General features: G+C 44.8%; 1 long non-coding RNA gene across 1 annotated transcript; it reads right to left on the bottom strand.

Moving 5' to 3' along the window:
• Nucleotides 1–1,123: 1,123 nt before the first annotated feature.
• LOC122223810 lies at nucleotides 1,124–26,405 on the bottom strand. Its single transcript, XR_006204493.1, has 4 exons — nucleotides 25,537–26,405; nucleotides 16,609–16,733; nucleotides 14,217–14,317; nucleotides 1,124–1,780 (listed from the first exon to the last, which is right to left on the bottom strand). It is a non-coding gene; the product is annotated as an uncharacterized LOC122223810 (long non-coding RNA).
• Between the last annotated feature and the right edge of the window lie 68 nt (nucleotides 26,406–26,473).

The raw sequence follows: 26,473 nt of genomic DNA, 5'->3' as shown, positions 1-26,473 counted from the left end.
TTTTAAGTATTAAAATAAAATAAAATAAAATAAAATAAAATAAAATAAAAGTTCTCAGACAGAAGAGCAAACAAAAGCCACGGAGAGCATGCAGACTCCATGTACAAGATAGCAGGACCACAGACGGGGAGGTGTGGGTGGGGACACCGAGGGGCCACGGACCGGAAGGTGTGTCCTGAGAAGGAGCATTGGACAGAAGCGCTCTCGTGTGATTCTAGATTTACAAGATGCCTGCACAAGAAACACACCTACGGACTGGCGCTAGGGACTGAATGTTTGTCTCTCCCCAAAATTCGTTTGGTGAAGCCCTAACCTGCGATATTTGGGATATTTGGAGATTGGGTCTTTACGGAAGCCAAGTTCAATGAGGTTATATGAGCAGGGCCCTGTTCCGATAGGATTAGTGGCCTCGTACGAAGAGGAAAGTAGACACGTGTTCATGCCAGCCCTTCTCAAGCACTTGCGGAAGAAAAGTCACATGAGGACACAGAAGACGCCATCTGTGAAGCAAGACGCAGGTCCTCACCAGACAGAGAATCAGCCCATGCCCTGATTTTTGACTCCAGGCTCCAGGACTATGATAAAATAAGTGTGTTAAGTCACCCGTCTGTGGTGTTTATGGTGGTCAACTGGGCTAAAACCATTGGGTAATGAGTTATTACTGTAATTCTGTTGATATAGTTAATCCCCGAGTTTAAGAATTATTGAATATCCAAGCCATCTGGACTTTATCTTAAAACTCTTGACCTTTACAACCTTTCTGAACAAATAGTACCTGCCCGACTGATTACTAGGTTCTTTCTAGAATTTGAGATCCTCACATGACTTAGAAGCTTCAGGCTGGCTAAATGTTTGCCAACATTACAGGATCAAACCGTAATAAGTTTAGAATCAGCTTTGGCAAAATAGGAAGCAAGTCATAAAACTGTTGTATATGACTAATGGCCTTTAAAAAAATTTTTTTTAACATTTATTCATTTATGAGAGACAGAGAGAGACAGAACATGAGCGGCGGAAGGGCAGAGAGAGAGACACACACACACACACACAGAATACAAAGCAGGCTCCGGGCTCTGAGCTGTCAGCACAGAGCCAGACGCGGGGCTCGAACTCATAAGCCGTGAGATCATGACCTGCGCTGAAGTATGATTAATGGTCTTAATGGCAGTTATAGGAGACATGATTCACTTTCCACTAATCACTAACATGTATTGATTACTGTGCATAAGGCACTGCTCGAATCACTGTGTATGCTGTAATGCTCATTCCTACAATAGCCTTTTGGAATAGGTACTATTACATCCTGATTGCAAAGATCAGTAAATAACTGAGGCACAGAGAAGCTAGGGAATTTTCTCCAAGTCAGACATGAAGGGTGGAGCCCAGATTTGAACCCAGGTACCTGACAGCTGAGTTAGTGTCCATAATCATTTTCCTGGATGCCTTCAGCTGTTATTCCTTCCAATGAGGGTCCCCAGGTTCTCCTTCCACTGCTGCTGTGCATTTTTAACAAAGCTGGTGTCTATCATGATGTGTCTTTATGCAGGGAAAATACTGTGAGCATCACCTTCATAAATAAACTATGGAAAAGCCCCACAAAATAATGGAGAATTTCCTGTACACGCCCCTTCGCGATTACCCAGAACGACCCTAAGAGAATGACTTAATGGCCCACCGTAAGTGAAAACCATCCATCCGATGGAATGCTTGACTCTGGTGCTTTAGAATGGTAGGTTGACTTCACCTCCAACAGTTTGTTCAGTTTTCCTCCCTCTTCGTTCTGCGAAAACAGTACTTTAATGTTAGTGCTTTATAGCAGAAGCAGTCATACAGCTGGGTAAGATTAATTTTTAATCAATACACTTAGAGGAAAAGCTTATATGCCTTTCTCATCGAAGAATATACATTCGTTCGTACGTGTGTGTGTTACGAGCATAGGTTCTTTTTTCTCCATTGAGATACGCTACTCTTTTATTTGAAAAAGTTTCTTTATAAATCAAGATTTTCCATAGGACAGTCTCTCTGATCAGACAACCCTAAGAAATCTGTTTGAGTTGGATGTTCAAATTATAGTAATGGTAGACTTTCAGAGAATTTTTGCATTATTTCCTTCCACTGTCTTGTGTCAAGTTTTCCACAACTATCTGAAATGATTATCTCTGAAAGAGTCCTCCTTCATAGAAAAAAATTATATATACATATATGCATTCACATCTTAACATATGCACAGAGTTGGGGACAGTGTGGGCTGCCACAATCCTGCTTGTTACAAACAATGAGATGAGGTTATAAACAGTGAGATAAGAGTCAGGGATAACGGGGGCACCTGGGTGGCTCAGTCGGTTGAGCGTCTGACTTTGGCTCAGGTCAGGATCTCACGGGTTCATGAGTTTGAGCCCCGCGACGGGCTCTGTGCTGACAGCTCAGAGCCTGGAGCCTGCTTCGGATTCTGTGTCTCCCTCTCTCTGCCCCTCCCTTGCTTGCACTTGGTCTCTCTCTATCTCTCTCAAAAATAAATAAACATTAAAAAATGTTTTTTAAAAAGTCAGGGATAATGGCAATAATTAATACTTATTGAACATTTGATATGTGCCAGGTAGTAAGTGCTTAATTTCCATGAGCCCTCTGCCCCTCACTGTGTGAGTATGATACTGTTTTCATCCACAGTTTTTATATGTTTATGTGAGTTTTTCATTGACAATTGGGAGTATTTTCCAGGGCAAGCCAGGCACTGTGAGGAAACGGGCTGCCTTCTTTTCCGAAGGGAATTGGTTTTGTTACAATTGTATTGTTATTTTTGAGAAGGGCAAATGGATTCGTCATGATTTATTATGAGGTCAATGCCAGTTGAGTGAATATATTTGGCATATGAATAAAAATGAAAATAATTCTGTTTGCATCTATTTATTAGAAACCACAACCCCCTGCTTCTTAGAAGCGTATACGGTCCTCGACAATGAGATCATAAGCAAAGAAAACACAAGTGATAAAATCCCCTAGAAAGCCCTGGTGGGTGTTTTTTAGACCTTTCAGATACAATTTCCTTTAAAAATATAATCTCAGAGAAGACCGAAATGCCACGAAAAGGTTCATTTTCAAGAAACATTGCTATTAACATACAACAAGTAAAACGCCAACAGGGCTCTGAAGGACAAGAGAACAGAAACCGAACACAACACTATCCAAGAAAACTTAGCTTGTTGTACCGCCAGCATAACAAAAAGCAATGAGAAGGCACTTTCTCAGAGAATTCTGAAACGTTAAGCATATCGTAATTGTTGATGATTGCATAAGACAGCCAGCTTCTAAACTCATTCATAAATAAATCCCTGAATTCCTAATCAGGGTATTAAACTATTTGTGATAATCAACTCTGATAGATGTCGTACATTTTCCTTAATACAACTGAGTCATCTGGATCCTTAGGCTCATGGAAGATTCAAATCAGCTGAACAGAATTTGGCAGGTGACAAACGGTTTTGATGCAATTTTGCATCTTCCCTGGTTCGTTCCACTTCTAAAGGAAGGAAATGTGCCACATTCGATCACTGGAAAGGACCCAGAAGATTCCAGGCAGCCCGGTCCCTCAGTCTTACAATGAAGCCAAGTTCAATGAGAATGGATGGCTTGGATCCTGTCCTAGGAAAAGAACCCCAAATGTGCCCCAGCCAAAGTAGCTTGAGGGCCCAGTGTTATGGGAACTGGCCCCTAACTGGGATCCTAACAAATCTGAGAAAATCTCTGCTGCGGGGAGTTTAGATCCTTCTCGTTCGAGTCCCCTGGACCAGCAGGCTGTGTGTTACCTGAGAGCTTGTCAGCCCCACAGAAGCCCCACCCAGATGTGCTGAACAAAAATCCGCATCTCAGCAAGGTCCCCAGGTGACTGCTGTGCCAGCAGGCTGAGGGACGCTAGGGTGGGGGGACGGAGGTCAGGAAGGACCCCTTCTCTGGGACATTCCGTACTACGAGTCTGCTGCTCATCGAGGAGACCCTCCCACACCTACGATGAGGCAGCTCCTTGGAGTCTGAAAGTTCACCTCCTCTGAGCTCAAGACCCCAAGCTGTGTGCTGCAGGGAGGCTGGGGGGACAAAGCTGAGAGAGCCGCATGGCCAGTGCTCTGTCCACCTGCACCTCTGCCTGTGGCCCTACAGAGGAATCAGGCTGTCTCTGAGCCCCAACTTCAAATTAGCAAAAAAAAAAAAAAAAAAAAGAAGGGGAAATCAGTCCCGGGTGACAAGGCTAGCACTTAGCAAGTTACTATGCTGTTTCTTTACAGTGTCTCTAATCTCCCCACCAGGCTGCAGGGTGGGTGGGTGGTATTTTAGAGGTGAGGAAGGCAGGGCTCGGAGAAGCCTGGGAACAGGGACCACGGGCCACACAGCCCAGGAGACACGGAGACACCCGAGCTGAGTGAGATGCCCCGGCCTGGCCCCCAGGGCCGCTTTCCGACCTCACCTCTGGTTCCTCATGGACTCCAGAAAGCAAAACAAACTATTTCCCATTTGCAAATCATGACCTGCCCTTGCATATCAATTCCTTCTCCCGCTAACACCGCTAACACCGGGAAGGGAAAGTCCTTTAAAGACCTTCTTAAAGGAAGGGGTGCTCAGAGGGAGAGTGAGAGGCGGGCCTGGTTAAGTGGGACTGGGGCAAGGAGACCCAGGCTGGCACCGAGGAGCAGGCCTCCTCCAAACAGCTGACAGGAAATGGCAGCGCTGGGGGACTGTGGGAGGGCTCCTCTGGCTCCTGTTACATAAAAGCAACATCCCCACCCTGGCCTTGTCTGTCCCACACGTTGGCAGTCTCCCCCGCTGCTCCCTAAACCCGCCTGTGGGGTGCTGGGGCTGAGACACAGCCCCACTGCAGAACGAGTCCGAACGATTTGCTCCCCAGAGAAGAATCGAAGGGTAAGACTAAGCAAATTTAAAGACAAAAGCACAAAAACACTAATTTCTCTCCCTCTCTTTTTTTTTCAGTTGGAGAGAAAGGAAGTAATAAAATTCCCTTGAAGTCTATTTCACAGCGTCTCCTCGGGGGCGGCAAAATAAAAGGCAAAACGCGCAGAAATTACTTAAAATGCAAAAATGGCAAAGGGAAATATTGCTGTGGGCAGGTTATAAACGACTTTAGAGATTTGGGGAAGCTAAATCGTCCAGGCCAACTGAAAAACCGTCACTTTAATCCGAAGATGGTAAACGTCTCCCTGTGCCCTGCTGTGGTATCAGAACAGCCGCTTATTGAATTATGGTGTTTTATAACTACTGAATAAAATTGGTATCGTGTTTACTATGCAAAATCCCCACGATTTTTCAAATGGATGTGCATTTTAATATGAAATTGAAATTTAATATCGAAAGCACCAAGCAATAAACCCAGCCCACCTAGTTCCAAACCCTGCTTAAATTATTTTTTGAATTTTGTATCTAATAACATAGTACAATAACACTGAAACAAGATTAACACTGCGATACTATTTGTTTAGGAAACCAAGAGTGTTGCTATGGAAACAGACATTCTGCATAACTATGGAAACAGTGACAGTGTTGTAAATAAAGATACCAGAAAGGGGAACCATGTAAACTTAACATATGAATTCTAAGAAGAATAGAGTGAGGAGGTGGAGGGAGGAGAAATTCTATTTATTATTATTATTTTTTTTTTTTTTGGTAAAACAAGCACAGTTATATATTTTCTGTCTCCTGGTAAGACTTCTACGCTCTTTTCAAAACCTTCACCGTGTTTTCTAGAATCTTCTGGTAGCTTCTCTTTTTCCATTAACTGTCCAGATGATAATCTTTTTTTTAAATTTTTTTGGTAACCTATTTATACTTACCGATAACATTCATTGAAAACTGTTTTTGATTTTTGACTCAACTTTACTCTGATAGCGTTTCAGAAGCCAAATTCCTTTTCCTAAAAATGTTAAAATGGGGAAAAAATGCAGAAAGGGTATGTTTAACTTATTACATTTTGAGGTCTGAAAAGAATACTTTTTAAAGCCCTGTACATAATATTTAACCCACAAAAAAAAATTTTTAATTAATGGAAAATTAGGTTTTTTTAAATGAGAGGACCTTTTGAAACCATAATTGGAAGACACTCCTCCTCCATTTGTGACGGATTTCCTGCTACCTTGCGTCCTAATGGAAGCTAATGACCACGTCTTACCTCTGCAATTCCCCTGACATTGATTAGACTGCCAGGCCCCAGGAAATACTCCACCACAGTGGCATGAGTGGGTCCCTCAAGTTATAAAAAGATCAGCACGTCTCACAACAATGCAATACACTAGAAACAACAGGAGGCCACAGGACGCCTGACCCCCTGGCCGTGATTCAAGGAGTTCACTGGATCACGAACTGATCTGATCTCCTTTAACAGGCAAGGGCCAGGGTAACAGGAGTGCTATAGTAACACAAGTGAAACCACCAACAAGGGATGGGGGGGAAGGTACAGGCTGTTTTCACTGGGGCAAAGCCCGAGACCCGCCAGGTCCCCCTGGGATGTCGTGATCCCGTGAGCTGCCCACCACCATCGCCCCGGAAAGGTCAGAAGGAGTCGGATATAACAGTCCTGGGGCTCAGGGCCGCGTTCTCTCCTCAGCTGCCAGTTCCCGATCCTTGAGGTGTGAGCAAACTAATATCCGTGTGCAAACATGACTGTGTAACCTGGCATTTTTTAAGCCCGTGGACAATGCTGTTTTTGTTTGTTTTAATTTGGAACACTGTCATGTTTGAAGATACCTAAGAGGGCAACAGATAAATGAAGATTTTAGATAAGCACTTTGGACCAGATCACTGGTTTGCGAATTATGTTTTGAGGAAGGAGAGGCCTGGGGAGGTCAGAGTGGTGGTGGTTGGCGGGCGGGGGGGGGGGGTCAGGGTTCCGCTTCGCCCAACAAGCTGCCCCCTTCAAACTGCCCCTCGCAGGATCGCCTCTGCTGCTCACAAAAAGTAGAAAGCAAAAGCGACCTTCCAAACTGCCAGACAGAAAGTTCCTTCCAGCTTTATACTTCTGTGATTCTCTGGTTACTTTCTCAATAAATAAAGAATTATGAAACAAACCACTAAAACAGTGTTTTTAATCAAAGAGCCTCTTTAAAGTCGAGCTGAGAGTCAGATACGTGTTATACACATCACATTACACATTATAAACATCAGACGCGGACTGAACATCCACCGCGTGCCAGGAGCACTTCCTGGCGGGGACGAATGAGAGTGAGCAACACCCACCTGTTTGCGCCGTGGACACCCGCAAGCTGGTGAGGGCCAGGGTCGGGTCTGCGGGCAGGAGGTCGGTGAAATCACAGGGGACCCCCCAGCTCGGGAGGGCTCGGGCTTGTCCATACTCTGCTACTGTGTCCTGAATTCTTAATTATTTTATCTTTGAACTTACGCTTTTAAGTGAGGTCTGATGGGACATTGAAGCAAAAACATGAGCAGATGTAGGGTAGGATATGGGGGGGGGGTGGTTATGCACAAGGGCTCAGCCTGTAGTAAGAAAACACCACAGATGAGGTGGTTTATAAACAACAGGCATTCATTCCTCGCAGCTCTGGAGGCTGGAGGTGTCAGAACAAGATCCCCTCGGAGCACAGACCCAGTGTCTGGTGAGAGCTCTCTTTCCTGGTTTCACTGGGTGCAGGGGAGGGAGCTCTCTGCTGTCTCCTCCTATCCTATCAGGGCCCCACTCTCCCACCTCACTTAACCTAACTCATCCCAAATACAGACACACTGTTGGCTAGGCCTTCAGGATGTGAATTTTGAGGGGACACAGTTCAGTCCATAGTGGTATATTATCCTTGCTCTGTTCTTCATGGTAGAAAGAAAGATGAAAGAAAGAAAGAAAGAAAGAAAGAAAGAAAGAAAGAAAGAAAGAAAGAAACAACAACCAGAAGGCAATTGTTAAACTGGTCTAACCACTTCATGGAAGGTTACATGCTCATTCGATTAAATTACATTTTTCAAGTTTCTTCCATAACACAGAAAAGACCTTGGAAACGTGATAAAAGGGAAAACTCTAGTATAATGTACACAGTATATTGACAACCTGGTAAAGAGAGAGACCTCTGCCTGGAAAACAAAGGTAGCTGGTATATTTGACTACATCTTAGGGGTGATTGTATACATCGATAGAGAACTAATACAGATTGCCGAGGACAGAAGACAGGTAGAGGATCTTGAAAGGCAATCGTCCTAAGCACATTGTTGCCCACACAACAAAAGTAGGGAAATAGAAGTAATGTATTTTAAAGCGTGCTTTGGATGCTTGGATGTAATTGTAGTGCCTGCTTCGTGGTTGTCCCACTGGAACAACAAGGGATTCAAGGGATCCGTTCTGCGGGTGTGGCCACAGGAATGACATCCACCATATGATGTGACAAAACCAGTTGGCAGCAGTGGGGAAGAAAACACCCAAAAACCAAACCAAAACAAAACAACAACAACAAAACCAAAGACGAAGACCCAGGGTAAGTAGCTGTGGAATCAGAAAGGCCTCCCCCACCTTTTGCTGGGTGGCCATGGCCAAGTTGTTAAACATCTCTTATCCTTAGGTGACCCACTTGTACACAGTAAGGATATTGGTGCCTAACGGTGTGCGTCGTTTTGGCAATTATGTGAGACAGACAATAATAGCACGTGCTATGTACCAAACATTTCATGTGAAAGTGGCACAGCCCTATCTCTCTGAACATGTTTAAGCCATCTAGAAGCGTGCCTGGCATGCGGTAGGTCATCGATAAACCTTGCTCCCCATCTTCTCCCCTCAGAGATTTATGCATGAATATATGCCCGCAATCTCACTGATGTGCCCTAATACAAAATCCATTACTTCCCCTCTGTGATTATGGCAAACATCTTGTAGCTGTGCTCTACCTAGAAGAAAATAATTCATCCTTTGTGATTTCAAAGTCATAAACATTACAATGAATCATACTAATGAATATTTAAAAGTTACTCTTATCCAGTGTGGCTTTACTTCGGTAGGGGAAGAAACATCCTCACTCAGGCTGGAGTCTTCAAGAGGGAAGAACTGTTTCATTTTCCCCCCTGAGCCGCTCACTGAAGCCCTCGGCTCTCCTATTTGCTCCGGGGTCTCATAATCGGGGTGTGCACCTGCATGGATACGTGCTCATGGGTGTGAATATCCCTTCACGTATATGCTTATCTGATTCGTGTTTTAATTTGATGTGTCGGTATAACTTTTTAATTTTTTTTAATGTTTGTTTATTTTTGAGACAGAGAGAGACAGAGTGAGAGCAGAAGAGGTGCAGAGAGAGAGGGAGACACAGAATCTGAAGCAGGCTCCAGGCTCCCAGCTGTCAGCACAGAGCCTGATGCAGGGCTAGAACCCACGAACCGTGAGATCATGATCTGAGCCGAAGTGGGACGTTTAACAGACTGAGCCACCCAGGTGCCCCAAGGTGGGCATTGTATTTGTGTTTTTTTTTTTTTTTTTTTTTAACATTTGTTCATTTTTGAGAGACAGAGTGCAAGCAGGGGTGGGGCAGAGAGAGAGGGAGACACAGAATCAGAAGCAGGCTCCAGGGTCTGAGCTGTCAGCACAGAGCCCAATGCGGGGCTCGAACCCATGAACTGTGAAATCATGACCTGAGCCAAAGTCAGATGTTTAACCAACCAAGCCATCCGGGGGGCCCTCTGTATATCTTTTTAAATGCTTAAGATATATTAGAAGATTTCCATCTCCACGACTTACAAAGAAAAAAACAACGTCTTTGGATATTTATGATGGAAAACTTTTCACTGATGGGGGCTGCGTCCCCAAAATGTTTAGAAACCTCTGCTGAGAGTGTTAACATTAGAGTCACAGCCGCCAGTTAGCATTCATATGAGCTGGGTCTAGTTATGTCACCCAACTTGCAACAAACGTGTTTCACAAAAATATAAGAAAAGAACGTGGTTGGGTTTAAGGGCTGTTTCTGAATTACAGGTAAGGCTTGATTCCTTTGGAATAAGCTATGCCTACATTAGCTAGCGACCATGAGCTAATTAGCACCACAGCAGGGAGCAGGAACTAAGTGGAAACCGCTGCTGGCCCAAAGTCAAATGTCAGACGGTTACCTGCACTACCGTCCTCAATGCCTCCCATCCTTGCTGTTCATCGAGCAGAGCCTGGAGCCCTCCGACAGAGCTCCAGAATAGCTGATGGTTGCTTAGCCTCCGTGTTCAACACATCGCATGACAGGACACCAAATGGACAGGCTACGAAAGCAAAAATAAACAAGTGGGACTACATCAAACCACAAAGTTTCCTCTGCGGAGCAAAAGAATGACTGAAAAGACAACCTACAGGATGCGAGAAAATATTTGCAAAGAATATGCTGGAGAAGGAAGGCATTAACAGTCAAAGCGTATAAAGAATATTTTTTGAGGTATAGGCTACTGAGTTATAGGTAAATAACTAGCTAAATAAATGACCCTATTAAAAAGCAGTTAAGGGAGCAGAATAGACGTTTTTTTTTTTCCCAAAAAAGACAAACGGTCAGGTGGTAAATAAAAATTTGTTCAGCATCCCGCCTCATCACGGAAATGCAAATCACAACCACTGCTCCCACTGCCTCTCAAAAATAAATAAATGTTAAAAAAAGTTTTTAATATAATTTATTGTCAAGTTTGCTATTTATAGCAGCACTATCAACAGTAGCCAAAGTATGGAAAGAGCCCAAATGTCCATCTGTAATGAATGGATAAAGAAGATGTGGTTCATGTATTCAATGGAAAACTACTTGGCAATGAGAAAGCATGAAATCTGGCCATTTGCAGCAGCGTGGATGGAACTGGAAGGTGTTACGCTGAGTGAAATAAGGCAGGCAGAGAAAGACAGATATCATATGTTTTCATTCATAGGTGGAATTTGAGAAAGGTAACAGAGGACCATGGGGGAGGGGAAGGGGAAAAAATAGTTACAAACAGAGAGGGAGGGAGGCAAGTCGTAAGAGACTCTTAAACACAGAGAACACACTGAGGGTTGATGGGGGGGAGGGGGAGAGGGGGAAGTGGGGGCTGGGCCCCGAGGAGGGCGCTTGTTGGGATGAGCACTGGGTGTTGTATGGAAGCAATGAACCGTGGGAATCTACCCCCAAACCAAGAGCACACCACAAGCGGATTCTTACTTTATCAAATCTCTACCCACTTACTCCAATGCCCATTTTAAAATACGACGTCAACCTTTCTATCTACGTTTTTCATTACTGAAATGGCAATAGAATTCCCTGCTTTTCACTTTTAACTCAGTAAGTGAAACAGTGCAACGGATATCCTTCACTCACACACGTGGCCTGGATGAAGCTCCCGTTTCTTCCTCGTGCAGACGGAGGTACACAGGGCAGTAATGCAAGGGTGGCCATGCTGTAGACCAACTACAGATGCCGTCTCAGGTGCCCACCGGCCCCAGCAAGCCAAGACGTTTAAAGAACAGTGGAGTATTTGCAGTGTATTTCACAATCCCAGAAGATCTAAGAAGAAATCTTGCCAAGCATTAGGGACAACTAACTATTTTCGGGGCGTATTACAACTTGTGAAGTTTCGGGATGAGTCAAATTTCCATTGTGGTCTTACCCTATTTGCTTTCCTTACTACCGTTGATATTTAGACTTACACGTTGGGAATTTCCTTAGAGGAAAATAAAACTACAGTGATGTTGTATCCTGCACCGTAAAAGATTTGAATGAGCTGTTGGGAGGGTGGCACGGACTATAATCTGAGCAGATATGAGCAAGTGTCGCGTCCATTGATAGAAAATGAGCAGATGGGAAAAGCTCTCAAAAAAACAGGTCAGAGCTATATGTAAAGGAAATCTAAGTCAATTATTAGATGGTTTTTTTCATATGACTTGGGATCGAGCGTTGAAAAGGAATTTGAATTTAGATAAGCTCTACCAATGGCAATAAATGTTCTCATCTTTATGGATGAAATCCACTTTTCTTTAATGATTGTAAATGGTAAAGTCATCCCCAATAAGGATGCTCCCCTGGGTATTTCCTACACGGCACTTTTACATTTTTACCCTCATTATAGAGGTATATGGAAATAACAAAAGGAAATTGGGCATTTTTGCTTTTCTTTGATGTTTGAAGTGGGATACAGTGTAGAGTGAATGCACGTTCTCCTGGAAAGTTTGAGTGTGACAAGGGACCTTCTCCTCCCCCACAACATGAAAGCACCTTGCCTACGTGGGAGTTCATTTCTACCCAGTTTAAGTCTCTTCCCGTCGCCCGTGAGGACACACGATATGCTTTGCCTCGGCTTTGGCCGCCAACTTTCATCTCTGAGACCCTGGGCTCAGCTTTCTTGCTCTGGACCATGCCCACGGCTTGCATGGTGCTCCTTGGAGGTGTCCGTCTCTACTTATCTCCTGTCGTGTGAATCCAACAGCATTTGTGGTTTCTGAATTGCCCTGTGGCCTTCAGACCGTGATTTGTCTCCTACCATTGCTAAGTGTTTCATGGGGTCGCTCGCTGTAAGCTCTGGATGGGACATGACTACCTCGGGTATGACTTAGCTCCTGTGTAGACCTAAGGACTTACTTTGCTACGGCGGCCGGAACAAAGACCCATACAAAAACAACACAGATGTGTTGTCCCTGCACTTCTGGAGCCCAGAGGTCTGAGATCCAGGGCTAGTTGCTACTGAGGCTCTGAGGGAGGGCCTGCCTGGTCCAGACCCCTCTCCTGCGTCCAGTGGCGTCCTGGCCAACTTCGGCGTTCTTTGCCTCACCCCCACCTCAGACTTCATCTCGACTTGGCGTTCTCCCTCCGAGGGCACCCCCTTCTTGTAAGGACACCGCTCAGGTGGGGATCACCCCAGTGACAACTGTTAACTTCATTCCCGCGAAAAGACTCTATCTCCGAATAAGGTCACGTTCTCAGGTAGTGGGACCAGGACTTCAGTGTATGAATTCGACACCATCCAACCCATTACACGTGGAAAAGGTTATGCCGAGGAGATGTCCCCAAATCCTGCAAATCACTGAATTCACACCCATAGGGCCTTTGCCGACCGAGACGCCAACATCGTGAAGGCAAAAACGGGACAGGAAGCCTATCTTGACAGGTCTCGAACTGCTTAAAAATGCCAGCTTGTTTGCACGTTTTGTTTGCGATTTGGGGGTTCCTCTATGATGCTTTCTTATTCTCTTCCTTTCACCTCCCTCAGGAGGGCAGAGGCAGAAAGCTCTCCTTTATGGCCACCAGTTTGACTCAGAGCTGATAGGCAGGCTTCTTGTCTGCTTCTATTTTTTTTTAGTATATATTTTTTAATTTAAGAGAGAGTGCATGTGAGTGGGGGGGAGGGGCAGAGAGAGAGAGAGAGAGAGAGAGAGAGAGAGAGAGATAGGGAGAGAGAATCCCAAGCAGGCTCCACGTTCAGTGCAGCGCCCGACATGGGGCTCGATCCCACGACCCTGGGACCTTGACCTGAGCCGAAATCAAGATTCCGACACTCAACCAACTGAGCCACCCAGGCGCCCCAGATCCCAGACTATTTTAAGCAGTCAGTGTAGCAGGTCTAACCCCGGAGTTGAGGGTCGCAGAACCCACTTCTACTTCTCCTTCTTCCTCAAAGTCATCACATCAGGCAGAATAAAGTCAAGTCTTTGTTTTTTTTAATTCCATTTTTTTTTTCATTTAAGAGTTAATGAGTTCACCCGGGCTTAAGGAGATTTGTAATGAATTTTAAAATCCCTGTAATTATTATTTTTATTGTAATGTTGGATTATTAATACCAAGCTAGAAATGTCGCTCAATATGCAAAAAAAATCCCTGTAATTATTATTTTTATTGTAATGTTGGATTATTAATACCAAGCTAGAAATGTCGCTCAATATGCAAAACCAGGTGATAAGTACCACTTGGCTTTTAGGAAGCACATTATATAAGCAGTCCATTATGAGAATAATCTCAGGTTATAGCCAGCTCTCAAAAGACCTGGCAAATAAGGTTTTAAAATCAAGGCACTTGCAGGCCATTATAACAACTACATTGGTAAAACATACTAGAATCCCCACATAATAAGTGTCCCTTAGAGAATAGCAACAAATTATATTAATATTGTATTTCAAAAAGTGTGAAATAATAAGACTCGGTCGAGGTTAAAACGACTATGTCCAATGATATCAATGCAGAAAGTACACAGCATCCATGCCTATTAGTTGTCAGGCTGGAGGGGACACGCGGTCCCTAGAGCCCAGTCATCACCTGGTGGCCATTGCCCCACATCCCACACAAGTGGCCAAGTGCAGATCATGTCGCAGCGCTGTCCTCACTGTGCCAGTAAATGCCAGTGGGCACTCTCCCATCTGCAAAGAAGCAAAAGGCTCCAATTACCAGGAACAGTGAGCGGGAAATCGTGAAGGGCCGGGAGGAAACCCGTAGGACTCATGGAAGCAGGAGGAACGCAGGGCACTGAGGGCAGGGGGTGTGGAGCAAGGCACAGGTGCAGGCTGGGGGCACAGGGCAGCTGCTCAGACAGGACGTTGGCAGCTGGTGGACAAGCTGCTTGGGCAGAAGGAAGAAATCTCTGGATTCGTGGACTTACTGTAAGTCCCGTGACATTGTTGTTTGCCTCAGTTAGCTCCAATCGTGAGGACACAATTAAAGGGATAGAAAGTGGCCTCTGACCTACACTATGCCCCAGAACACTCGTGCCTCATGCATGGAGCAGGGGGCAATTAATTTCCCATTGAGTGAACGGTAACATTTCCGGGAGATAAGGGAGTATGTGTGCTAGTACAACGGGTTGACAAGAAAGTAAGAAACGCAGCGTATAAGTAAAATAAAACACACATGACTTTTTGCATCCAAAAGTGTGTTTCCTCCTGCAGTAATAAAAATACTTGTGTGCGTTTGTGTGTGTGTGTGTGTGTGTGTGTGTGTGTGAGATCCGTCTACATGTAATCCAAAAATGTGCTTAATTTAACCTTAATTTTTCATTATCTTAATATAGGCACATAGTTCAAAATTAAAAAAGATATAATGGAAAAGAATCAGGAAATTCCTCTTTTGGAAATGCATTCAGATGGAGTTCATTACGCAAGATGGTCAGTCTCGTGGCTTGAGAATCATACTTCAACGTTTTGTTTGTCTGTTTTTACCAGAAGCAGCCTTCCCCAGATTAATCTCCAGCTACCACTAAGAAGCATCCACAGACTGGGCCTCTGGAGTTATCTCCACAGGTTTGAAGACGCAGGCAAAAGCTGTCCTGAGACTCCTAAATTTAGCCTTTGGAGAAATCGATCGTGCCGTGCATTCAATTGACTGTCCCTGGTATCACATTATCCACGGAGTTACTGAGTTTTGGGGATGACCATTTTGATCGGTCAACTGAACATAATAAAACACTCTGTGGCTTTTTACATGTTCGGGGGAAGTGGAGTGCCGAGGCAGTTATTCAGACAATTCATGTCAAAGTTGGATTCTGACCTGAACCATTGGTTGGATCGTGCCTTACAACAGTGGACAGTCGTGGCAGGGATCCAGCCGAAGTAATTTGCAAAACTTCGCTCTTATCTGTGTGATGCGAAGCGTGGTGGTCCCCCCGGTGATCCACTCTTTTGCCTTTCCTCTTCCCTGTGCTCCATGAAATCCCAACAAAGGAAAAAGAATCATTCCTAAGGATCATTTGGAAATGTGTTTTTGGGGCACCTGGGGGGCTCAGTTGGTGAAGCATCCATTCTTGATTTCGGCTCAGGTCATGATCTCATGGTTGGTGGGATCGAGTCTCATGTTGGGCTCTGTGTTGACAGCACGGAGCTTGCTTAGGATTCACTTGCTGTCTCCTCTCTTTCATTCTCTCTCTCTCTCTCTCTCTTTCTCCCAAAAGTAAATAAAAAAACTTAAAAAAAAAATAAATGTGTTTTTACCAAAGAGCAAGAAAACTGGACTGGGTTGGGGGATGTATATTATACATGTAAACACTTTTAAAAACAAAAGCAGGTATTCATCTTAACTGGCTTCTAGAAAGGCTAAATACAAATTGCATGAGTTTTAATGCCTTAAAAGACTCTATTTCAGGCATTTAAACACCATTATTTTTAACAAATGTAATTTTATTTCTGCTATAAGTTCTTGGCAACACTAGAAGAATTTTGCGGAGGAAATTTTGTCCCTGCTATGTGAATTACATTAGATTGCCAAAACTTTTCTAGGACTTGAAGTAACTTTACTAAGTAACTTTAAAGGCCACCTTGATCTCTACAACTTTAGGCTTCAGGGACTTTGGCATCAGACAGAACTGACTTCAAATCCAAACTCTGCTGCTTTCAGTGGATCATCGGAAAGGTTTCTGAACCTCTCTGAGCTTCATTTTACTCATCAGTAAAATGAAACTGATAGGACATACCTTAGTGGGAAGACTGGGTTCAAGAAGAAACAGGATTAAATGGGATAGTGGGATAAAATAAAAATGAGAATAGCTCCTTTAGTGGGAATGTTATGCCTTCTGACTGGCCACTTGTATCAGTCAGGACGAGCTACATCATGCTGTAGTAACAAAGAAACCCCCAGTCTCTGAAGCTAGGCATGCACAAGCTTTGACTTTTCACTTTCTCCTTCCTCTGATGTTTGAGTTCAGGTCTAGAAGGGCTCATACCGTGTGTGGAGCAGTCTTTCAGCTGCATGGGGCTTGAGGGCCTGGATTCCCACCACTGACCCAACATTTTTAAAGTTCTGTGACCTTGGAGAGTGACTTCACGTCTCTGAATCTCGTTATATTACCTATAAGTGGGGAAAATAAAAGAACCTACATGTTGGTTGGGAGGGAAAAAAAAGTTACCAAATGCATAAAACACTGGATCAGTTCCTGGCCCAGAGTAAACACTATATACATGCTAGCTACAGTAAAACCTTGGTTTGCAAGCATAATTTGTTCCAGAAACATGCTTGTAATCACACACTTGTCTGTCAAAGTGAATTTCCCCATAAGAAATAATGGAAAGTCAGATGATTTGCTCCATCGCTCAAAAACATTCACATAAAAATGATTACAATACTGTTAAATAACACAAAATAATAAAGAAAATACAAAATATAAAGGAGAATAAACAAATTAACCTGCACGTCCCTTTGAAAACCTTCGTGGCTGGTACGAGGGAGACAAGAGAGAGGATTATTGTGTAGGACGACTTTCACTATCACTAATGGGTGTTGACTACAGTGTAGTATTAATAAACTCCTGTCATGTACTGTATTGAATGTAACTGGCAATAAGGCAGCAGAGGAAAGGGTCTCTATCTGCAGGCAGCCTGACCTAGAAGGAAGCAGAGCATCCCTAAGCTTACTCTTGTCTGGAAAAGCAAAGGACTGTCCCTAGGTGCTCCGAAGTGACAAAAACATACCAGTGCCGGTGTGGGCACCTTCCATCATTCTGAAAAATCACTGATTTCTGCCAAACACCACGGCCTGAGACCGAGCATCTGAGCATGGGAGACGATCACTCACAATCCCGCAAAGAGACAGAGAGAGAGAGGGAAGAGCCGTAGACTCAGTTGTGATCACGTGACGTTCAGCGTCACATACGACTCGTATTGCAAGACATCGCTCGTTTATCAGGTTAAAACGTATTAGAAATGTTTGCTCATCTTGTGGAACGCTCCCAGAACAAGTTACTCATAATCCAAGATTTTGCTGTATTGTTATTCTTTTGCTTTAGAACAATACATGCCTTTTATTCACAAAAATTACTTTCTGCTAATACATTTACTCAGGACCCTTCAGAATATACTTCAAGGTAGACTTGTGGCAATGGTAACAATCAAGTCTCCCTCCAACTTCTAAGTGAGTTTTCTGAAGAGTATAAATACATTTAATTTCTCTGCCAGCCTCTGCGCAAAGAGAAAGAGCATTAGGTCCGGAATCAGGCGACCGTGGCAGCAAATCTCAGCTCCATTACTGACCAGAAGGGCAGTATTAGATCAGGAAATTTCTTAATTTCTCTCCCATGCTGTGCCCCTGTCTGTAAACTAGGGTAGCATCAAACCGCCTCATAAGGCTACGGTAAGGATACAATCTGAAATTGCTTTTGAAGTGCTTAGTCTCACATCCGGAACACAAGAAGCTCTCAACAAAGGTAGATATTAACAGTATCATTAGCATCCACGTTTTTGAAATATTTCCCTCCATTCAAGACCCTGACCGAGAGATACGTTTTACAAAGTGTTCCCTGAAAACCTCCATTATGTCCTGATTCTCCGAATGTTCACTTATTTGACATGTTTCATAGAGTCGGGTTCCTTATTATTTATTTATAGCCTGTGGTAACAAACGCATTGTCTCTTTATCTTAAATGGATTAGCCGGGATATAATCTTCTTAAAGGAAAACCCCACAGCACAGGATGCTAAACAGATTGCAGGTGTTAAGATGGCATCTGCAGGGGTTTTTTTTCTTTCTAATTGACAAGACCTTTTCACAGATCTATGGGGTACGATGAAAATCACAATGACAACAACAGTAGTAACAACCAGTATTTTTGAGTGCTTGCTTTGTGCCCGGGATCTCGCAATCCTTGCAAATCATCCCATTGGAAAGTTGGTGAATATCAGTAACCTTGTTCTGCCACGGAGCTTCGTGACCTAACCCAACAGTGCCTGCAGTCCTTCAGCATATCTGTGGGTCTATTGCTCAGACCTTCTGCAGGTCTAGCCTGTGCTTACACACGCAGCTGCGTTTAGCTTGTAGGTTGGAAAGACGTTGGGCTCAGTGGGGACGGCTATGATCTGTGCCTGTCTTTCCAGAAGGTCTTTCCTGCCAAGCGTCTTCACAGAATGGAATCTCCAACGCACCGCCCTCGCCCCCTGCACAAGCTTGTCCATTGTGTGTTGTGTTCTGCTTGCTTGTTTCATGTAGTTTGATGTCTGACTGGCCAAAGAAAATCTGGGTGAAGCCTAGGTTCAATGTAGAAGAGGAATTCATACCAAAGGAGCAATGCACTGGGCCGTTCCTGCAGAAATCTACCAAGTGCATAATCTCATTTTTACCAACGTGGAAACCAAGTATGATAGGCAGGAAGCATCTTGCCTAGATCATGCAGCTAGTGGGTGATAGATAGCACAGAATTTGAGTCCCACGTGGCTTATTTCATTTTATGCTTAGTTCTAGTAAATTAGAAAAAAAATCATCAGGCATTGTTTTCTCTATTGGTATTTTGTTTGGGTGAGGTCAACAAATAATGAGATGAACCCACAACTTGACTTTCTGTGATGCCTCTCGTAACACATACATGAAAGACGCTATGGCAGAGGGCTGGATTTGCTACCCAGAAACCATGCAAGTCACTGTCCAGACCAGAAAGCTGACTCCAAGCCTCCTTTGAACTGGGGCGCAGACATACGGCAAAGTTCGCAATCGTGAGAGGTAGGCAGACTTTCCTGGGAGGACTATACTTTCCAAATGTGTTTAAAAAAAAAAAAAAGAAAAAAAAGATAAAAGATAACAGATAAAAAGGAAAGTTTCTTCAGGAGAAATCTTTGGACTCTTCTCCTCTTTTTTTTTTTTTTTAATTTTTTTTTCAACGTTTTTTATTTATTTTTGGGACAGAGAGAGACAGAGCATGAACGGGGGAGGGGCAGAGAGAGAGGGAGACACAGAATCGGAAACAGGCTCCAGGCTCCGAGCCATCAGCCCAGAGCCTGATGCGGGGCTCGAACTCACGGACCGCGAGATCGTGACCTGGCTGAAGTCGGACGCTTAACCGACTGCGCCACCCAGGTGCCCCTCTTCTCCTCTTTTAACAGCTTTACTGAGTAATAATTGATAACTCAATTATATAATTGATTACCATCAAGGTAATGGACATACTTATCACCTCCTAAGTTTCTTAGTGCCCCTGTTCACCCTTTCTTTCTTCCTCCTCCTTCTTCTCTCTCCGTCTCCCTTTCTCACTTTCTTTCTTATTGGTGTAAGAATACTTAATGTGAGATCTACCCTCTCCCTTTGTTCAGCGCACGACACAGTATTTCTAACTACAGACATAACGTTGTACAGCAGATCTCCAGAGCTCATTTATCTTACATAAGTGAAACTTTATGCCTATTGAACAACAATCTCCCCCCTTTTCCTAATCTGAACCTGGAGCTGCCTGGACAGGCAGCAAGCATCCTAGAACCATGAGAATAAAAACTACAAAGCAGAGATGATGAATCAGAAATTGAAAAACGATACTGGATCTTTGAAGATGTTACTGAGAGGTTCCGTCAGCCCCAGATCCTCCTCCTTGGCACTTAACTTTATGTGAACTAAATACGAGGTCAATTGTGAATATCTCTGTTCATTGTACCCTCTGTAACTTGCAGCTGAAAGTTACCCCAACGGCATGAAGTTATGTAGAGTAATTTCGGAAAGGGGGAAGTTGACAACACAGAGGTTTTCCAGGCAATTAACTAGGTAAACAGTCCGAGCAAAACGTTTATAACATCAACAGTCCTGATCATTTTGCAAGTGCCAGTTTGGCCTTGCTGACGAAGGGGACAGTCGTTACAATTACTGAAGCAGTGAAGTCAATGCTTTCCCTTCCTTTACTTCTGGAGCCTGAGCCGAAGGCACCAGGTATCTGTGAGGTGGGGCTCAGGCATGCGACATCACCCAACTAGCTTGCCGTGTGGCCGTTAGACCCAGATGTTGTAATTTAATGAAATAGTGTCAGAACCGTTTTAAAAAATGTATTTGCCAAGCTCAGATAGAAACGGTTAACTTCGCGGATAACAAATGTCTGAACATCACTGTCGAATAAGCAAAATATTCCTAACACGCGGTCTGAATGAAAGATCACTTTTGAAATTGAACAGAAAGGTAACTCATGCTTCAGTGGCCCCACATCAAGCAGTTGGATCACGCACCACGCACGGGGTCATGTTAGGTTAGAAATGCACATGAAAATGGTTTTGGGGGTTATTTTACGACGCACGTGCACTATCTGTGAGAACAATTAAAAAGTGTCCATCCTGGGTGGCTTCAGCCCACATGGCTTTATTTTCTGATCCAGTCCAGGTTATTGCTGTTAATTGAAAATCTTGCTATTGCGCCAAAGGGTTCACCTCCTTTCTTTGAAATTAATTTCATGCAGGATGAAGAAAGGAACACCGTGAAAGGGAAAGGTATTTTCCCTTTTTGTACTAAGAAGAGATGGGATAATTTTATTTATTTATTTATTTATTTATTTATTTATTTATTTTAATTTTTTTTTTAAACGTTTATTTATTTTTGGGACAGAGAGAGACAGAGCATGAACGGGGGAGGGGCAGAGAGAGAGGGAGACACAGAATCGGAAGCAGGCTCCAGGCTCTGAGCCATCAGCCCAGAGCCCGACGCGGGGCTCGAACTCATGAACCGCGAGATCGTGATCTGAGCCGAAGTCGGACGCTCAACCTACTGAGCCACCCAGGCGCCCCAAGATGGGATAATTTTAAAGAAAGGGCTTCAGGATGAAGCTCCCTGGTCAAGTACCAGAGAATGGAAATGGGGGTTTTAATTTTATTGATAAAACACTCCCCGTTCAAAGAAAATTAAAGTGAGCCTTTCATAGAAATTGGTGTCTGATGCCCTATTTTATGTCTATACGCCAGTTGGAGGGCAGAACTGAGCTAACTCTCTGGATCATTCCAGGAGAAAATAAACAACTCTCAAATCTCAAAATAGCCAGAATTGTGTGCAGAATATTCTCAATATTTCGTTGCCGATCCTGAAGCCAAAGTAAAAACAAACTGTTTCAGCACACCCAGGTACATCTTGGCTAGTCATTTGGCAGACCAGTTAATCAGGCAACAAATATTACTTTTCATAGTGTGAAGAACATATCTGGCTAGTCCCCCAGGGTACAAATAATTACATGACCCATTCCTGGAGTCCTAACAGCAGGGCTTCTAATCAAGGTGGGCAGGTAAGAACACACACGCCGTGGGGGATCCCAGAGCACCACGGAGCAGAGACAAAGAGGGAAAAACATTGCCAGCACCCTCCTTGTAATGGTGGTTGAAGACACCTTGTCTTGGCTTGGGCCACCAGAGCAGAACCCCACAGACGGGCTGCTTACACCACAGACATTTATCTCCCGGAGCTCTAGAGGCTGAGAGTCCAAGATCAAGGTGCCAGCATGGCCAGGTTCTGGGGAGAGCTCTCTTCTTGGCTTGTAGACCACCTCCTTCTCATTGTGTCTTCACAGGGAGGAGGGTGAGAGAGAACTCTCTGGTGTTCTTTCCTCTTCTTGTAAGGACTCCAGTCATATTGGATCAGGGTCCCACCTTTATAATCTCATTTAATGTTAATTACACCCTTTTAGAGGGCCCATCTCCAAATACAGTCACACTGGGAATTAGGGCTTCAACCTGTAAATTGTGGAGGGACGTGATTTAGTCTGCAGCAGTCCCGTGGGCTGGAGGGGGCCACGGAAGAGCTGGGTCAGTGTCATGCGGGTTGCACGACAGTGAGTCTGGGCTGTCTCCTTCAGAGGCATGAAGTGCACGTTTCTCAGAGGCCACTACTGTCACACTGCAGGGTGCAAAACCCTCGGAGTCTGATTTCCGGTGGCCCCAGCCCCAGAATTTGTTCACGTGCCCTCGATGGGCCTTTGTTTTTCACCCAAACAACTCGAAATGACCCCCCAGAAAAGATGAAAGAGACGGGAGTTATAATCTCTGTCTTCACACACATGTGATTTCCAGAGACTGTATTGTTAGCTATGAGCTAACTCATTTGTTGTCGTTCTTTATTACTTGATTGCTCTACGGGAGAGATCTCCTACAGAGGCTTATGTGCTCGTGGAAGACAGACGGGATTCTCCCCCTCAGCCCCTTGCTGAAATATGCACTCGCAAGCACACACTCGCAAGGGGACACAGCCCCTGGCACACAGCTGCTCACTCTGGTTTGAAGGAAGGATGGTTGACGGGTGTCGCGGACGTGTGCTCTAAGTATCTCCTGGTCCTCGTCATCTAGGAAGGGCATCGTTGGCCCTTACATTTAAAACGGCTTTGTATGTCGAGTTAAAATGGTTGTATTCAGGCCGCTCTATGCACACCATGGTCAACAATGAAAGAGCAGTGCTTTGATATTCATTGAGTAAACTAATAGATAAATGAGTCAGCGGGATTCAAATACCCTGAGACAAGGGGGAAAGATTTTTATTAGAAAAGTGACACTTTCGAAGCAGCATTTGAGGACCCATCTGGCCGTCATGTGAAGCATTCACAAGAGCCGGAGGGAGGAGTGTGGCCCAAGCAAGAAGACGTTGGGAAGACAGATGGGCCTGACATAGGGAAGGCCCAAAATAGGACGGTGGCCGTGGGGACGGGCAGGCTGGGGTGGACAAATCTGAGGGCCGCCGAGAAGGCCCATTTGCTCTTTGGAAGGGGGAGTGGTGGGGTTGGGAAGGGAAGAAAGTTGGCTCTCGGGATCTCGGGCTTACTGGCTCGGGAGAAGAGGTCACCATCACCGGGGCGGGGAGGTCTCACGGGGAGAGACTGAACCTGCCGCCTTAGCCGTCCCCATCACAGAAAGTGGGTTTCCTGCAGAGTCCCACCACTTGTAAGGCCACATAGCACAGAGACGGTCAAGAGGAAGGGACGGGGGAAAGAGGGCAGAGGACGGGGTCCGGACTCCACCTGGGCATACCAGGCACCAGCACAGGATCCGTTCTGTGCTGAGAATCCAGAGGAGGAGCCACCTCGACAGACCGGCTCGTCACCCTGCCCTGACTCCTCTTGTGAACGGCCAGATGAGGTGCGTCGGCCTCTTTCTCTGTCGGCTTTGACATTCCCTTCTAAACAACCTTGAAATGCATGTATTTATCCACTCGTGCTAAAAAGAACTCTTGTCTGAAAGCAGATCAAAGTAGAGTTGCCCAATTCCTCAAAAAGATAAACGGGGGGGGGGGGGGAGTCGGGACGTGCAGCATCCCACCCCCCAAGTTCGTTGTCGTCCTCTCTGGAGACCCACGAGATGGCTCTGCAGATTCTCAGATTCCAAATGCTGAGCCCTCGCATTGTGTTCTGTGCGCGAGGAAGGAGACAAATACCACGCGACGAATCTACTCTAGGCCCCGAAGTATCTGAAATTATCCCTGCCTCCACCCTGCATCACAATATTTAGCTTGAGCTCTTTGGGAGAATTAATCGCAAAACGTAGGAGGTAACTTCAAAAAAACAAACAAAAAAAAAAAATAGAGTCCCGTGGATTCCCAGAGACTAAAAATTCCAATAGCCTTTTATCAGGAAACCAAGAGGAGGCAAGAACCACTAATAAAAATTCTTGCTAGGAGAGCTCATATGGATGTCCTGCAACGAGATCTCTGTCCCCTGGGCGGACCTTTGCCGTTGCTTTTTGAGGAGTGCTGGAGAGCTTTGCTGTGACCCAACAGTACACTTTTGCAAAGTGGTTGGCTAACGTTCTGGAATGTAGTCTATGGCCATTCAATGAATTCTTTCCTCTGAGCAAACAAGCTGGCGCTGGAGGTATTCCACACATGGTCACTTATTCCCATTAGCAACCCCAAACAAGCAAACGGCCTTACCCAAACGGCAGAAAAGGCGAGGTTATTTTTAAATGTGCTCCATTTAACGTGTTTCACAATCTGTGGTTTCCCGACAACAAAAAGAGTTGTACGACCTTTGAAATTACACGAGAATTCAAAAGAAGGCACACCAAGTAGGGAAGGAGGCGGTCGAGGGCAAGTCACACGTTACAAATGAATGAAAATAACAAAATCCTCTTCAGAGAGCTTATTGCCATTTTGGTAACCTCCTAGTAAAATCTACGCCAGGAAGGAAAGAGTTATGACTTTGGGGGAGGAACGCATTGATCTAATGTTTTTCTCCCAACAGGCTTCTCGTATTTTTAAAAATAAGTACGCTCCAAAGTAGCTTTGAGGAATGTGTTTGTAAAGGCAGCCTGATTATAAAGCCCAGGAGATTACAGCGAGTCAGGGAGGAGGGGGGTTCTCGGTTTCCCATGATGGCAGTGCCTGCCAAGCGGGCTCAAGTCAACAGGACACGGCTGGAAATCCCACAGCCCCTGTACCATCGGGACGTCCCTACCTACGGAGGGGGCCATTCAGCACCCGCCCACAGATGTCCTACACAGATGTCCAGGGTAATAGCTGCGGCCTCACCAGTAAAACATGTCTGGTGGAAGATAAAAAGAAACCTTGCATTGAGTCCACATTTTTGTTTTCAATTTTCAACCGTCTTGACACGTGATTTGTACAAGCTTTACACGAGCTCTTTCTCGTGAATATTGTCTGACATCAGCCCCCCTCACACCGTTAAGGACTGAAATGGACCTGGCTTTTAACCCCTGACATGATTTCCTAACAAAATGTGCTTTTCAACAGACCCGATAACTGACGAGCCGAGGTCATGGCCAGCCTTGCTTTAAAAAGACTCACCACGCATCACCTGTACCTGTGAGACAGTCATTTCTCAAACAATCCCTTTCATCTGCAAATGAGGAAATGAGTCAGCCTTACTAAGTGTTACCTCATCATTGGCGTTTTGCTATTCAGCAGGCATAGGAACGTATTTTGTTACTCACACAAGCCTGGTGTCACCAAGCATACGGGTCCTGTGGATCCCTCCTCTTCAAACAACCCCAGGTTCTATTGTCTAAGATCTCAACAGTCTCTCTGATTGGGAAAGTGCCCGGCCGGTCACAAGACGACATGACTCACTGTCACTGCTCAACTTCAGCTCAGCACAAGAGCTCAAAGAACCAAAGCAGCCCTGTGATGTCATCCCTTTACTATGCACCTTTAACATAGTTCAGATACAGACCTTGTTGAGTAAGACACAAAGCTTTCAACTGAGAAGAACGTGTCTCCACTACTTAGGAGAGCAAACATTCTGGGGTTATGTTTGATTACAAACACCAGACATGCTCCAGGAATCTGGGTGTGTGGTCTCGGCTGATACGAAGTATTCCGCCAGGTTTTGAGCTCGACTGACCGGTCACCTGAGTTGGTCAAAGTTTAACCCGACCGACATAGTTGGAGCTTCAATAACCGTTCTGTTTCCCGAAGACACTGAGGGGTTTACCTAGCTGAACTCCTGGTCCCGAAAGAGCCCATGTGAAAGGGGTTTCCGTAGCCATCAGCTATAGTAACACTCACAGCAAAGGCTTGTAAGAGGCTGAGTCACTCCTTTTGGTAAAATCCAGCCAAAATGCAGAAAGCCCACAGGCCACTGTACAGCCAAGACGAAGGAAGTATTTTTAATTGAGCTGATGACACCACTTGCTCGGGATGGCTCCAGCTGGAAAATTGGAGAACAGAACGGGGCAGAGAATGTTGCGTTCGGGAAAGGTTTGGTATCATGTGAAAAGTTGGGTTTCTTTCAAATTTAGCAAATCATTGTTTAGCTTCCTCCTCTCCCCTCCTCCCCCCTCCCCCCCACTCCGGCATTGTCTGTTTGCTTCTGGGAGATCTTAAGAAAACATAGAAGCTTTGTCAGCCTCTAAAGAGGAAGCCAAGTAT

This window comes from Panthera leo, chromosome B4 (assembly GCF_018350215.1).
Source record: "Panthera leo isolate Ple1 chromosome B4, P.leo_Ple1_pat1.1, whole genome shotgun sequence".
NCBI lineage: Eukaryota > Metazoa > Chordata > Mammalia > Carnivora > Felidae > Panthera > Panthera leo.
The sequence above is the reverse complement of the archived record's forward strand: the minus strand, read 5'-3'. Positions and strand labels throughout refer to the sequence as shown.